At 36.9% G+C, this 17,335-nt stretch overlaps 1 protein-coding gene and 1 pseudogene across 2 annotated transcripts in view; both read right to left on the reverse strand.

Annotated features, from left to right (window-relative positions):
- ARHGAP6 (Rho GTPase activating protein 6) overlaps window positions 1-17,335 on the reverse strand; it is a 542,269-nt gene that overhangs the window by 179,516 nt on the left and 345,418 nt on the right. The gene's annotated exons all lie outside the window — the stretch shown is intronic.
- LOC141582768 (aspartate aminotransferase, mitochondrial pseudogene) overlaps window positions 1-17,335 on the reverse strand; it is a 32,756-nt pseudogene continuing 15,421 nt past the window's right edge.

The following is a 17,335-nucleotide window of genomic DNA, read 5'->3' on the forward strand; positions in this document are numbered from 1 at the left end:
TTTTGTAGCTTTTTCCCATTCAGGTAGTGAAAAAAATGTTCCCAATAAACAGTAATAGATATCCAAAAATCTGCAATCACCACAATATTAGTTGATTTGGTAGTTACTATTACTGTAAATAATCAGAATCATAATATAAAGTCTATGCCTACAAAATGAAATCATTCAACAAAATAATCATAATCTAGGAGCAGTAAATTTCCTTCAAAAGCAACTTCATTTTTAACTAAATAATTCATATATATTTAAATTACTTTATACCTGTGGTGGCACTTGCACATGATAGAGAGAGGAAGGAATTTGCAAGTGAATTGATGTGACCTGATCACATTGTTTAAGGTAATAGATCACCAATCTGTAGAAAAGCTAGTGACTTCACTTGCTTGGTGTTAAAACAACAATTCAAAAAAATAAATCAATGATACTTTAGGAAGGATTCGAGCAGCATTTACTTGTAGCTATATGAAACCAGCAAGTATCTAATTAGGCTCTGTGAACACTGTGGTAACTTTCTAAATTAATAATATGTAAAGATGAGTTTTAAAGTTCTTTCTATGAAATCATTAAAAAAAAAAAAACCCTGGAATCATTAAAAAAAAAAAAATTGTACCAGAGGCTGGCTTTATTGTATGCAGACAACAAAACCAAAGTTTTCTGAACCAGCCATCTGTGTTTGCTGCATGGAAGGGCCACAGGACAGAATTGAACCACATTTTGTGATTCCACGTCGGTACCCTGATCACTTATAGATGTCAGAGAATCTTGATCCTTCATCATACTAAGGAAAAGGGCAATCTGTGCCCTTGTCAGCAATCATCAGTCATTATGTAGTACCCAATGATTAAGACCCACAGAGAGGCTCCATAGAAATAATGTTTCAGGTCAGTTCCGTCCTGGATTAGTCTGGTGACCCTGGCAATGCCTGATCCACTCTGAACTTCAGTTTCTCTACCTCTAGCAGAAAAACACTGAACTGGAAGATCATAAAGACCCATGTAACAGTAACATTATAAGCCAATGTGCATGTTAAAGTCAAATTCCACTGATTTTCAAATACTGAGAAAACAGCCAAAAAGAATGGTACAGAAGAAATGATGGGTCCTTGCTACAATTTGCTCTGGATTTTCAATAAAAATGTAAGTGTCCTGGAAATGATATGTAATGTTCCAATGAGCCTGGTTTGAAGACTCTAAAGCAACAGGCAGAGACAGTGTGACTGTCATTTGAACCACCTGAACTTCGTTAAAAGAGACTCAAGTGCTGGGACACATTGAGCAAATCCCTCCAATGGTATTGCTTCTCTCCTTCTTTCCTGCATATATTCACCTTTCCCAGATGCTGCTCTGGGATTATTACCCTGTGGAATCTTTCACGTCTTCCTGGCTTGGGTCCTACGTTGCTTCTAGCAGTAGGCACAAAACACAGAGCCTGAAATACACACACTTTATCTTCTTACCTCTCCAGTGTTCTTACACCTCAGCAATAGCAGCAGCTCCAGGCAGTATCGAGCCCCCATGCTCCTCTCGCAGAGCCCGTGGGCAGTGTGGGAACAGAGAATGAGACAGGAGGCAGGGAAAGACACTGCCCAGAGTGCTAGAGGAGCCGGCCAGGCAGGCTCCCTGTCTGGAATGCACAACTAGAGGCTCTGGGAGGGAGAAAGCCTTGGGTCACTGTGATCCTCTGAGTCAGACACCCTGGGGAGCTCTTAGTTCTGAAAGTCCTCCCTACCCACAGAAGGCTGAGAGCCCCCAAGTACCCACTAGGAAGAAAAGTCTAAAAGTTATAAAAGTTCAGATAAATGAGATAGACATATGCCCGTTTACAGTAGATGGTAGAAATGCAGTATGAATGCTGGAGGGAACAAATCATTTGAATACAATGCATCTCAGTGTGGAGCAACCCACACTGGCCCCTAGCACATTCAGAACCTTCTTCTCAGCTTTGGTTCTAGGCCATTGACAAAATTTCTGCTCTAGTTTCATGGTTCAGCCCCACTCCTCCCTGACTCCTTCATTTCCAAGTGGTGGCTCCCTTTTCTCCATGCCTATGGTTCCTATCTATAAGAATTTTTAGAACTTACAGTTGCTCTTGTATCCCAGGTAGCTGGTATCTCCAAAGAGATTGGTGCAACTCCACTGTGCAACATAAGCACAGTGGACTCTCACAGTTCACTGGGTTTTTCATAGCTGAAATTCAGTAATTAATTGTGGCCCTATGCCTTTTTCACAGGGAAAGGATATACTTTTTGAGCACGTAAACAAAAGAATTAAGGAATTGCCTCTAGGGGCCATTGTGCATTTTCACTATTATAAGTAAAAATGAAATTAGAAGGTGATGCCAATGAAGGAAGCAGTCCAATGAAGATACTAACACTGTGGTCATTGGGTTAAAGAAAACGTCAACATTCTTACGTAATTTTACCATCCACTAAGAGAACTAGAGTTACAGACACATTTTAATTATTAATTTTAATTCTTCTTTTTGCTTGTTTCCATATCCTTCATCTTTCAAAATGGTTCCTGTGTACAATGGACCAATGCCCTTGAACATTATTTTCTGAACAATAACTAGTTTTATCCTGTGTCATGCTCAAGGTTTTACTTTGATCAGTGCATTTTGCTAATAGGTCAAAAGTCTCTAAGATTTGCTAGTGGCCCCAATGAGCTACAACACATAGTTTCTGGAGTCACATTTGGGACCAGTATGTAACTTTTGCCTATTCTGGGTTTGTCGTAAAATTTTCAACCTTTAAAGCCCTTGAAAGTATCCGTTTTTAAAGGTTGATGCCATTTCCTTCTGAAAAATGTCGATGGACATATGGAGGAGAAGGCTTCCCATCTAAGGATAACAAAGCTGCAAACGAATGTTTCCCAAAGGGTCAGCTGTGTTCATTTTGTACTGAAATGTCCATACAGGCTCATTCTGAAACACACTCGAATGTTGTGGGTAATAGATGTCAAATAATAAAACTCAGGCACACACTATGTTACTTTTTAAGGGAAAAAAAGTGGGGGGAAATCAAAGGGTTTAACAATTTTATTCATTGGCTTACATTCAGCGACTCTGAAAATTTGGCCACTACTCAGGTTTGCAAATTTCTATGGAAAATGAACTGTGCTTGGCAAGCTCAACGAAATATGAGGCTGATAAAAAAATGTTTCATGCTTTCTCAAGACCTTATGGCACTAACTGTGTGGGATTGGAAAAACTGTTTAAATGTCAATTTAAATACTGTAAATTAATTATTTTCTATATCCATATGAATTAATGTAATTCTGTTGATTTCAGGCCATAATTTGAACTAAAGTTTCTTTGATTTTTGATTAGGAAATGTTTCACACACAACACAAACTTCAGATTAAGTAAGATGAGTTCAGCAGAGTTCTGTTTCAGAGTCAGAAATGTTAAATACAATACTTTATTTTACACTATGGAGAATTAACTGAAAATCCAATTGACACTAAGGTTTTTATAAAGCAGGTTTTGAACTAAAAAGAATTTGACCAAAAAACATAAAAATATAATCGTAGCAGCCCAAGCCATTACACAAAAAATCATGGTGGTAAATTCCACTGCAAAGTTCAGGACTCTCAAATATTATCTCCAAATCAGTCATCTTTCTGTTTTACAGAGCCAACTATCCAGCTGCCTTCTTGACCCTTCCACCTGGTATCTCAGGGTCATCTCAAACTTCCCTTATCCATTACTGAACTCTTGAATCTCTCTTCTGGCAAACGTTTTGGTATCCTAGCCTCCCACATCTTTAGAGGTGTGTACAAAGCATTTATCACAGTGCATGCCTGGCATGCAGCACTTGCTTAATCAATGTTGTTGTGGATGATGATGATGATGGTGGTGGTGGTGATGATAATGATGATTAATAATGATTATTTTTATCCACCCAGTTAGTTGAGCAGGGAACTAAGTCTTTTTCTTTCTCTTCACCACATGTTCTATTACCAACTTCCGTCAACTCTGCATCCAAAATAAATCAGGAATCTGACCCCCGTCTCCATCTTTACTTTCATCATCCCAGTTCCAGCCCCCATTGTATTTCTCCCAAACAAATTTAGCAGTCTTCTAAACAACCTAGCCATCTGCTCGTCTTTACTCAATTAAATGTTCACAGGAGAAATAACAGTAATTTTCTTAAAGACAGTTCTTCACTTTGAGACATATATAGAACATATCAATATTTATTAAACCTTCTAAACAACCTTATAAGGTAGGCACTGTTATTACTTCAATTTTACAGTGAGGGACTGAATAAAGAGAGGTTGTAACATGCTCAGGTTCATTCTGCCTCTAAGAGGAAAAACCAGAATTCCCTCCTGGGCAGTTTGGCTCCATAGCTATATATTCAACTGCTGTGCAATGTACCACACCATATCCAACCTTTACAAAATAACAAGCAAGCAAAGATCATCAATGTGCTTCCATTGCACTTAGAATAAAATCCATCCACATAGAACTATGTCAAAGGGTCTAGACCAACTTCCTTAGCCTCACCTTTCATGCCTCCTCTCTTTCCTCCTGTTCTTCAAACACCCATGGACAACGCAAGCTGGATCCTGCTTAGGGGTTTCGGCCTGTGCTGTTTCCTGTATCTGAAGTGCTTTCCTAAGGCATCAGTCACAGGTCTGGCTCCTTTTTATTTGGGTCTCTGCTTAAATATTACATGCTCAGAAAGCCTTCCTTGACTTCCCCAATCTGATGTTAATATCTCCTGACTTCTTGATCTCAACACATGATTGATTTTCTTCTTAGCACTTATTTCAACTTGTAATTGATTTCACTTATTTGTACATTTGTCTACTGGCTGTCTCTCTTACTGGGCGCCAGGCTTCACAATTAAAAATACTGCTTATCACTGTATTTCTATAATCTAGGATAATGCTAAGATGCTAGGTTTAGGTGCTAAGAATTTTGATAAATGAAGGAAGATAAGTATGCTTTGATGATATGAAACATCCCCACATAGACCTTAGATTCTCCAAGTGTGGGCAAAAGATCAAATATAGAATCATCTGGGGATGCTTTTTGTCAAAAGTAGAGTTCCAAGAGCTCTGAGCTATTTTAAGCAATTACTTTTGAGGTCCACCTCCTTGTATTATCAATAATTTTTACAATTTTGATTTTGACATGATTTGGCAATAAGTAATTCAGCAGATTATTGTTGGGCTGTGATTTTTAAAGTAATTATTGTGCATGTTCAGAAATACTTGTTAAGAGAACAAAATGTACATAAAAATTGCTTTGACATGTGATGAGATTGTTAAAAATACTAATTGACAATGAAATTGATACTTGTTATGTTTTTAGATATATAGGTAAGTATTTACATTAGTACCTTGGGAATCAATAATTTCCTTTTCAGCTTGCAGAAATTTGTGTGAGCTCCTGAACAGCTTGTGGACCCTCTGCCCTGCAATCAGATAATGGTGTGGGATGGATGAAATAGACCAACTGGAGTCCAGTCCCAAATTGATCAATACAGAACTTTTTCTTGTGAAAAATAAAATTTGAAAACTATTTTTCTCTTAGCTAGATTTATGTGTGTTCTTTTAGAAAATTTTACAATAGATATCCAATGTTCACTCTTTAAATTTGTAGTTGAATTCCGAGACATTCAAGATAATGTCTCACAAAAAGGGAAAACATTTTGCTAAGGATAATGGCCTCTAGCTCCATCCATGTCCCTGTAAAGGTTATGATCTCATTCTTTCTTATGGCTGCATGGTATTCCATGGTGTACATCCTTAGCAAACTAATACAGTAACAGAAAACTAAATGCTGCATGTTCTCACTTACAAGTGGGAGCTAAATGATGAGAAAACATGGATACCTGGAGGGGAACAACACACACTGGGGACCTCTCAGAGGGTTGAGGGTGGGAGAAGAAAGAGGATCAGGAAAAATAACTAATGGGTACTAGGATTAACACCTGGGTGAGGAAATAATCTGTAGAATAAAACCCTATGATACAAGTTTACCTATGTAACAAGCCTGCGCTTGTACCCCTGAACTTAAAAGTCAAAAAAGAGAAAACATAAAAATATTGATAAGGTCACCAAGTGTCCATAAATGCAAATTATCAATAATCTCTCTGTTAAATAAATCATCTCTGAAAATACCTTTTGTTAGCCTGCATGTACAGATTGAGAGAAAGGGACAGGCATGTGAACTGCGCAAGCAATTCTCACCCTTGAGGGGCAGCATGAACTACTACCCAGATGAAAAAAAAAAAAAAAAAAAAAGCAAGGTAAGTTCCTTAGCCCATAGCTTGGCTATTTTTTAGATTAGCTGTTCCCAACCTTTTCTGGCGCCAGGGACTGCTTTTGCAGAAGACAATTTTTCCACAGACAGTCTGGGGGTTGGGGAATGAGGCAAATGATTTTGGGATGAAATTGTTCCACTTCAGATAATCAGGCATTAGCTAGATTCTCATAAGGAGCATGCAACCTAGATCCCTTGCATGCACAGTTCACAATAGGGTTCGGGCTCCTATGAGACTTTAGTGAATGCCACCACTGATCTGGTGGGAGGCGGAGCTTAAGCAGTAATGCTCACCCACCCGCCGCTCACCTCCTGTTGTGTGGCCCACTTCTTAACAGGCCATGGACTGGTATTGGTCTGCAGCCCTGGGGTCGGGAACCCCTGTTTTAGATGATAAGTGGATAATGTTAAGAAAAATAATAATTGACAGCAGGAAGAGGCTTCCCAGCTTGCTCAAAAGATAAAGAAGGCTGTTTTTTGTTTTTTTTTTTTTCTCTTTTGGGTAAAGATACTCAAGTTCCAGAATAGCTTAAGTTAAAAACAAAAACAAAACAACCAGCCATGTTTTTGACATCAATTAACAAATATGGCCCTAAGCATTGTGGATGCCACACTCTCTTGAGTGTCTATCATCTCTCTGAATGTAACATAATGTTGGAATTCACCACACCTCTGTTCTTGTATCTCCTTTATGTTTCATCGGCAATCCCTCTTTGGTGATTTCAATAAACCTTTTATCTTAAAATGACATCTATGCACTGATAGTTACCTACTTTATATTTCCAACTAGGACATTTTTTTCTTGAATTCCTCGAGTTCTTCAACTTCTTCTCAATCTGCTTCTCTATAGTGTTCCCCATCTAAGTCAATAGCAACTCAATTTTTCCAGTAGATCAGGTCAAAACTTCTACTCTGTATCACCAATGGGTTCATTTCATAATCCATAGTCAATCTGTCAGTAAATCCTGTTGGCTGTACCTTCAAAAATGCCGGAATCTGACCTCTTCTTCTAATTTCAATGGTTCCATCTTGGTCCAAGCTAACATCATCTCTCACCTGGATTGCTGAATGACTCAGTAAAGAGATAGTTCTGCAAAGCCCATCTTTAAAGTAGTCATCTTTCTTGGTTGAAGGTAATTTCTCTTGGGAAAATCTTCATATTGTCATATTGGATTCACTTCCAGTCATATCCTTTTCTAGAAAGATATTAATGCAGATAACCCAGAAAAAACACAGATGAAGAAAGATTTCCCCTAATCCCACAGAAAGGATTTAAATTGCTATAGAGAGTATGTTTATTCATTAGCAGTTCACAGAATTTTAAATTAACAAATAAAAATTGTACATATTTATTGTATACAAGATGATGTCCTGACATACATATACAATTGTGAAATGGCTTCATTGAGCTAATTAACATATGCATTACTTACACAGCTATGACTTTTTTGTGGTGAGAATACTTAAAATCTACTCTGTTAGTGATTTTTAAAATAAAATACATTTTGCTATTAATTATAGTAACCATGTTGTGCAACAGATCTCTTGAACTTATTCCTTTTGTCTAAGTAAAATTTTGTATCCTTTGGCCAACATCTCTCCAACCCCCAGCCCCACCCCCAGGTTCTGGAAAGCCCCCATTCTAGTCTCTGCATCTATGAGTTCAAGTTTTTGAGATTCCACATGTAAGTGAAAAATGCAGTATTTGTCTTTACTTTCTGTGCCTGGCTTATTTCATTTAACACAATGTCCTCCAGGTTCATTCATGTTGTCACAAATAACAGGAATTCCTTCTTTTTTAGGGCTGAATAGTAATGATGTCTGAATTCCCCTCTCTTGCTAATACAAAATACTAGTATTACATGATGGGCATTTATTTTGCTAGTACACAGTGTATAGCATGGACATTCCACATGTATTTTGGGGCTCATTGAGCTGATCTTAGTAATACTGCTCCCTACCCATGATTGATCTCAGAACCCAGGCCTAAAGCCTTCTATACTATAGGCAGCAGCATATAAAGCATATGAAGGAAATGTGGCTGGAAGATTTTGGAAATGTTCTAGAACGTAAATGAGAGATATAGACAAAGGAAACCTTTCTTCTTCTATGCCAGAGTTACTCAGCACTATTGACATTTTGGGTTGGATTATTCTCTCTTGTGGCACTGTCCTATACACTGACGATGTTTAGAAGCATCCCCGGCTTTTACTCACTTGCTGCCAGTAGCATCTTTCCAGTTGTGACAACCAAAAATGTTTCCAGACTTTGCCAGATGTCCCCTGGGGTGGTCACTCACAGTTGAGAACCATTAGTTACACACTGTCATATACATCCCCAAACTGCCACAGGTTCTCTTGCTATTGGCTTAGAAGTGACACTTAGAGGGACATAAAATGAAGAGGATTGCAGGAAAAAGATCAGATCACTGGATGAAACTCAACATACTTATGGATTTTGGTGACATGAGCCTTTAAAATTCCTAATTATTTACGCTGATTTAAGTGGATTTTGCTGTTATTTTAAGCCAAAGGTATCAAAGTGATCCAGGATCCAGCATCGCGGGCCACTGCACATTGCTTTCTTCCAGGGCATCATATTGCTTGGAGAAATGAACCCAGCCACATTTTAGAGCAGGACTCCACAGTGCAGCTTTACATGAAGGATGACAAGTAGAATGGCTCATTTTCCCATTTCATAATTATTGCTTATACACTCTTGTTATGGAATTATAAAATTTTAGAAAGGAAGGAATTTTAGGGAAGAATTAAGCTAAAACCAATGTCTATGTTATCTTCAAAGGAAAGCCTTCAAAAGAAGATCAAGCCCTGTGCCTCCGAATATTAGGGAAAGTGCCATTATCCACTTCAAAACATATCCTGAGCATGACAAGTCATCTTACATCGTGTGTTAAAAGCAAAGAGAGATATTTTCTTAAAGCCACATACCCTTAAATATTCCCTTTTCCATAAATGGCAATTCTATGTGGTTTTAACATCTACATCAATTATCTATTTACAGCAGATTTCCTGTCATTTCTAAAAGCAGAGTGGTCATTTAATTCTACCAGCCAGCAATATTGCTTTTAATGTGACAAATGATGAAAAGATACAGCTGGCATAATTGTTGGCCTTTAAGTTCATGGTATAGTGGGGAGAGGGAGAAGATAAAAAATACAATCAATTTATTTTACTGTTTATATATATATATATATATATATATATATATGTGTGTATTATCTTTGCTTATGACAGCAATTTGAGCTTACAACTAAAATAATATAAAAATAAACAAAATGAGTAAAATTAAAATCATCCATAATCCCAATCATTATGTTCATGAATATTATCCTGCATATTTTTTGCATATTGAAATTTTCTTCTCAAATAGTATACTATTTTGCAATCTACAATATTTAAAACATCCCCCTTTATCAGACATTTAGCTGTTACTTATTCATTCCCATTGTCATCAGTGTTACATGTGAATGCTTGTCTGAAATTATTAGGCTGGTGCAAAAGTAACTGCAGTTTGGCAGTTACTAGGGCAAATGGCAATTACTAGGGCAAAGCTGCAATTACTTTTTCACCAACCTAAACAACTTATATATGCTTAGAAACAAAAATGGAAAAAGAAAACAAAAATAAAGTAATTCCAAAAAATGGACCAAGATGTAGGATATTGTTGGCTTCCGAATCCTGTGATGATTCAACTGTTGATCCAATCTCCAAAGCAATCAGTTCTACCAATGGATAGAACCAGGGCCAACAGCAACCACCAAGAGGGCAGAGGGGAGAAAAGAGCCAATCAGTCTTGCAGTGAAAGAAACCACTTGGGTGGCAGACTTGATGGAGCAAACACTTTAAATGAACCTAATGGAAAAAGGTTCAACAAACGAACCACAAGTAGATTTTCTCAGTTTTTAAGTGACAGACCTGTTGCCTAGAGAAAGGAACAGCTTTTATCCAATCATATAATAAATGAAAGGAAATAATTTGGTCCTCTACAAAAATCTTGTGATAGTAACTCCAAATATCTATAGCTATCTCCAAATATCTATATTAATATCTATATTTGCATTCATATCTGTATTTATACCCATATCTATACTTGTACTTACATATGTACGTTATTGTACCCGTATATCTTGCCAGCCATCCAACTATCCATCTACATAGAAGTGGTTCTTAAACTGGAGTGTGCATCAGAATCCCCTGGAGGGCTTATGAAAGCACAGACTACTGGGCCTCATCCCCAGAGTTTCTGATTCAGCACGTCTTCAACAGGGTCTGAGAAACTGCATTTCTCATGTTTCAGGGTAATGCATCTGCTGCTGGTTCTGGGTATACACTTTGAGAACTGCTTCTTACACCTGTATACCTCTCATTCTCTCCATCTCATTACCAAACTCTAATTTAATGAACATACAGTTACCCTCACATACTTTGACTTTGATTCATTACCAGTTGTCACTATAAATCATAGTGTTAAATAATACACAAAGTAGATACTATGCTGATTTCAAATTTATCTCCCCTTAATTTAATAATAACAAAACTTATTACCATTTCCCCCCTCAGGAGCATAGTTAAATTTTGGTACATTTCTTGCTTCTACTTGGTTTTCACTGCCTTTGGCTTTTCACTTTATATATTTACATCTTAATGATTCAGATTTATTTTCCAAACAGTGAGATGAAACAGGGACAATTCAAAGGCAAGCTTCATTTTGAAATTGGCCAGGCTTTTGTAAACAAACTCGTGACAGAGCAATTTATAATTCTCTAAACAGCTGGGGGTGGGGTGGATATCACACAGAAAAGCAGATGTTATTCTCCTAACTCCTTTTGTTCAGGTCTACAGTCATCATCTACAGCACCACATCCACCATATCACTTCAAGTAAATTTTGACTTTGCTAGGTTTCAACCAAATTACCCACACTGGAGATGTGAGTCAAAGAATAAAGCTTCTCAGAGACAGCTCTGTGGCTGCCTCTTCATGTTAGGTTGACAGCTCTTGATTTAAGGGTTCTGTTAGCTCATGACTGCAGCATGCAATAGAAACACAGTTCCTCACATGCCAGCCCTAACCTAAATAAAAGCTAGACCTGTGTCTCCTCAGGGTCAAGTTAAAGAATATGGAATCTGTCTCGGACCCCAGTGGTTACCAATTAGTGGCAGACAAGATGTGTATAAAAGGAAATATAATTGGCAATTTTAATGAATAAACAGCTGCAGGGTTGAGATAAAGAGAGGTCACTTGTGCTAGTGGAGCTGGGGAAAGTTTCATATTCCATGCATTCAGATCTTGAAAAACAAAGGTTATATCTCCAGAAAGCGAAAGGCAGACATTGAAAAAGGAAGCAAATCTTTACAGACAAGGTCACAGCAAAGACAATCTGAAGCCAGGAATTAACATGTGAAAAGAGAGGGAATAATCCCAGGGATGACGAATTTCACTACTGAAATGATTATAAGTTACAGCCACCTATAACCTATTGTGAACAGCTTTTATGGTATCAGAATAGAATAAAGGAAAAGAAAAAAAACTTGTGCCCTAACGAACACAAGGAAGATGTGTGTTTTGCTCAATTCAAAGAAAATTATCTCTTTATATACACAAACACACATAGGTGTATAATACACACACACACACACACACACATATAAATGCACACACGTGTATGCATACACACCCCCCCATATATACATACATGCATATACACACTCAGACTTTATGGAATAATTCCAATTGTATATAAGATCTCTTTGCTCCCATTAGACATTCAAAATGCCCCAGCTGCAAATACTTCAGCAAATAGTCACTGAATAAAACATATAGTCATCTAACATTGAAATAAAGCTATTACTACAAAGAAAAATATTTCACAAAAGAGAGAACTTATAGACTGCTATAATACAAAAGTCTGCATTTTAAGATCTATGACTGTAAATGCATATAAGTGGTGTTTTTAATGTTCAATACATGTTCAATATTTATTCCTTTTTGTAAATAGTGCCATGAAGGAAATTTACTGGAAGCAACAAAATAGGAGAAATGGTGACCATTTCTAAGTGTTTTCTAGATGTAACAATTTGGCCTGAAGTTCTAATTTGTTTAAAAATTTGTTTAATTGGGCAAAAATTTAGTTGCAAAATGGTATTTTGATGTAAAACTTAGTATAAAAGCAGGAAAATCAAACATTTTTCAAAATAAGTATCTTTTCTAAAAAATGTAGTATTTTAGATATAAAAGTAGTTCAATAAATGCTACTCACAATAGCTTCTCAATAAAATGAATGATTGAATAAAAGAATACATCTAAATCTGCTGGCTCTCAGATCTTAGCTCCCAGAACTTCAACAGCTACATACATATACATACTTTCAAATTCAATGTTACCCTATTAAAAATAAGCCTGTGTTCAAAGAAGTTGTAACTTTCCATCTCACCAAAAAAAAAACGCATAGTTTAGCCACAGCCATTATAGCAATTTCCATATTATTCAAAAAGAAAAGATTCTAAAAAGTACAAATAAAGCAAAAAGCAGTTATTCAAAACAAGTCTGCATCAAAAATTCAAAAACATTTGCTACACGAGTGGCGTTCTCTCGTTATTAATATACACCTACTATGTACCCACAAACATTAAAAATTAAAAATTGTAACAAATTAAAAATAAAAAAGGAACTGACCATAAATATCAGAGCTGCCAGTTTCCTGGTGAGAAATCTTTGTGAAGAAATTGCAGTTAAAGTGACACTCTGGACAATGAGATAAGGGGCCAATTAAGAGATTATCTCTTCTTTGTGCTGTGATGTGACATATGTGAGTGAGACTGTTGGCATACCCAATGATACAGTGATGCAAGTTAACATTTGCAAAATGTCCCACATCTGAAGAACATCTCAAGAAAATTGCTGGAGAATAAAGAAAACATTTTACGTGATCATCTCTACAGTACAGAGTTTCTCAGTCTTGGCATTCTTGCTATTTGGGGTAAAATCATTCGTTGTTGTGGTGGTGGTTGTCCTCTACATTGTGGGATGTTTAGCAGCATCCTTAGCCAGTAGTAAATCACCCCTCTCAAATGTGACCACAAGAGTCTCCAGACGTCGGCAAATGTGTCCTGGGGGCAGATGCAAAACTCACCCAGTGAAAAACACTAATAGCATATATTATTATTATTATTATTATTATTATTATTATTATTATTATTTTGAGAAGGAGTTTCACTCTTGTTGCTCAGGCTGGAGTGCAATGGCTCGATCTCAACTCACTGCAACCTCTGCCTCCCAGGTTTAAGCAATTCTTCTGTCTCAGCCTCCCAAGTAGCTAGGATTATAGGAATGTGCCACCACATCTGTCTATTTTTTTTTTTTTTTTTTTTTTGCAATTTTAGTAGAGATGGGGTTTCACCATGTTGGCCAGGCTGTTTTCGAACTCCTGACCTCAGGTGATCTACCTGCCTTGGCCTCCCATGATAGGATACATTTATATAAACTTATTTAATCAATTGATGTGGTAAAGAGGATAAAACTATCCACAATTTTATCTTCATACAAAACTCATTCTGTGAATTTTACCTGTGTTGTATGTATACATTTTTTCATATTTAAGCACATTAAACTGATAAATCTAGAGTGACTGTTTCTTAGGTATAAACATTTTTAAACTCTACTATAATGCTTCTGCTGATTATATAAAAATTTCAAGGATTCTCACCCAGAAGTTGTGATTTGGGGCTTAACCCAAAATGTTAACACTGCTTTACATGATGTAACTTTTATTTTGGATAAAGGAAAACAATCTGTTTCTGCTGTTTGAATAGAAGCTCCAATTAATATTGCTAAGCATAGTATACCCTGAAATTCTTAAGGTTTTGATATTAGTTATCAGAAATATCTTAGATAAATATGAATAATTTATAACAATTATTCAAGAAAGAGCTAGAAAGATTTCTCCCTGGAGAGAACTGGCAATAATATGGAATATTATAGATTATAGAAATACTTAATTATAAAAACCGTATAAGTCATACTTTTGCCTTTAAAACTTATCTTAAACATGCCAATAAAATGAACAAAGAGAAAATATGAGGCTACTTCAAAAAGTTCATAGAAAATATGCATTATGAAAGAACTATGCAAAAATTTGAAATATACATTGCACCAAATTAAATTCTTACTAACTGGTTATATCCTGTCTGAACAGGATCTAGTTGAGGCATTAAGAAAGATAAGACATTGGTTTGAAAAGAGTCCCTGTCAGGGAAACATGAATTCTACTAAAACTAAAGACAAACATCAAATTTATGGTGAAGATTGGGTGAAACAATGGTGAAATCACTGATGCTTGATTAAAAATTTATGAGTACAGTGCCCCAAAGATATCAAGTTTGCAAATGGAAAACTCATTTTAAGAAGGGGTGAGGGCTGGATGTGGTGGCTCACACCTGTAATCCCAGCACATTTGGAGGCTGAGGTGGGCAGATCACCTGAGGTCAGAAGTTTGAGACCAGCCTGGTCAACATGGTGAAACCCCATCTCAACTAAAATTACAAAAATTAGCTCGGCTTGGTGGCAGGCACCTGTAATCCCAGCTACTCAGGAGGCTGAGGAAGGAGAACTGCTTGAACCCAGTAGATGCAGGTTGCAGTGAGCCAAGATCATGCCATTGCCCTCCAGCCTGGGCAAAAAGAGTGAAACTCCATCTCAAAAAAGGAAAAAAAAAAAAAGAAGAAGGAAAGAGATGATGTTGAAGATGAAGCCCACAGCAGCAGACCATCCATATCGATTTTTAAGAAAAATATTCATTTTGTTCATGCCCTAATTGAAGAGGACCAATGATTAACAACAGAAGCAATAGCCAACACCATAGACATGTCAATTGGTTCTGCTTACAGAATTCTTACTGAAAAATTAAAGTTGAGCAAACTTTCCACCCTAAAAAAGTTATCAAAACCATTGCACCCAGATCAGCTGCAGAAAAAAAAACAGAGATTTTGCAGGCAAGTTTTTACAAGTGGGACTAAGATCCTGAAGCATTTCTTCAAAGAGTTGTAACAGGAGATGAAACATGGCTTTCTCAGTACCATCCTGAAGACAAAGTATAATCAAAGCAGTGGCTGCCAAGAGGTGGAATTGGTCCATTCAAAGTAAAAGCAGACTGGTCAAGAGTGGAGGTCATAACAACACTGTTTTGGGATGCTCCAGGCATTTTGTTTGTTGACTTTTTAGAGGGCCAAAACTCAGTTAGCATCTGCTTACTATGAGAGTATTTTGAGAATGTTAGCCAAAGTTTTAGCAAAAAAATGACCACAACAATGCTCCTAGCTCATTCCTCTTATTGAATAGGGCAATTTTGTGAGCATCTCTATGGGAAGTTAATAAGAATTTACCCTCCAGTCCTGATTTGGCTCCTTCTGACTTCTTTTTGCTTCCTAATCTCAAAAAATATATCTAAAGGGCACCCATTTTTCTTCAGTTAAGAATGTAAAAAAGACTGCAATGACATGGTAAAATTCCCAGGACCCTTAGTTCTTTAGAGATGGACTAAAATGGCTGGTATCATTGCTTACAAAAGTATCTTGACCTTGATGCTGAGAAATAAAGTTTCTATTTATTATTTTTTATCTTTTAATTTCATTTTCTTCTCATGAACTTTTTGAAGTCCTCTCATATAGGCAGCACAAAGTAGTGGTTGGTTTCACTTAAAATTCTTTAGTCTGAGAAATGTTCCAAATAAGACAAATAAGCAATTTTTTTCTACTAAGTCTGTTTAAAGTGTGTGTCTGCATTGCTTAATAATAAATCTAGAGATCAAAATGTGTACCAATCACTACTAAATATCGTAATTTAATGGACAAATGAAAAAAAACACATTTGTTAGTCTCTACAAATTATTGTTTCAGAAAATGCTGTCACTGTTACATTATTCACATTCCTACACAGATAACATCTGAAACCTGTATTTTGGCTTCTGTAATGATTATTTATTATTGAAATGTTAATGATCTAAAATATTCCTCATTTGAGAGGAAAACGTCCTAGACCAAACTTATTTTTTAAAATAGTTATGCTATTTTGCTAGAAATATGCTAATTTGCTACATGAGTAGTTCTCAACTGAGAGTGACTGCATACCCAATAGGACATTTAGGGATGCCTGGAGACATTTTGGGTGGTCTCAACTGAGGGGAAGGTGCTACTGGCATCTAGTGGCTAGAAACCAGGGATCCTGCTCAACATCCTGCAATGCACAGGGCAGCCCATCACAAAAAAGAATGATCTGGCCCCAAATGTTAATAGAGTTGAGATTTAGAAACCCTTCTACACAAAAAATTGTTTCCCAGTTTAATCTGTGCAACAAAGCAAGCAGCATACAATTCAAAATAGTGTGAAGAGAATCCCTGTTTAGAGAGTACATAATGTTTCACCAAAGGAATTTTTCTTTTTCTTTTTTCTTTCTTTTTTTTTTTTTTTTTTGTTTTGTTTGAGACAGAGTTGTTTTGCTTTTGTTGCCTGGGCTGGAGTGTAATGGCGCAATCTCCGCTAACCGCAACTTGGGCTCACTGCAACTCCGTCTCCCGGGTTCAAGCAATTCTCCTGCCTCAGCTTCCCTAGTAGCTGGGATTACAGGCACACACCACTATGCCTAGCTAAGCTTGTATTTTTAGTAGAGACAGGGTTTCTCCATGTTGATCAGGCTGGTCTCAAACTCCCCACCTCAGGTGGTCCGCCTGTCTTGGCCTCCCAAAGTGCTGGGATTACAGGTGTGAGCCACCACACCTGCCAGGATTTTTCTTTTTCTATGGAAAGTGGAATTTAAACTACCCCTTCTTGCTACTGTTGACAACTCAAAAAGCAGGAAACACCAACTGAATGTTGAGGGAAACATGTACTTTGATATTGACTCAAAGTAATGCTTTCATTATAAAACAGGAATCACTTGACGTGCTAACAAAAATCTATCCTATAAATCAATACAGCTAAAGCTTGAGTGAATTTGAGTAACTCTTTTTCCTCCAATGTCAAAAGTAAGTGATAGTCTGTATCGCTT

This window comes from Saimiri boliviensis, chromosome X (genome assembly GCF_048565385.1).
Source record: "Saimiri boliviensis isolate mSaiBol1 chromosome X, mSaiBol1.pri, whole genome shotgun sequence".
NCBI lineage: Eukaryota > Metazoa > Chordata > Mammalia > Primates > Cebidae > Saimiri > Saimiri boliviensis.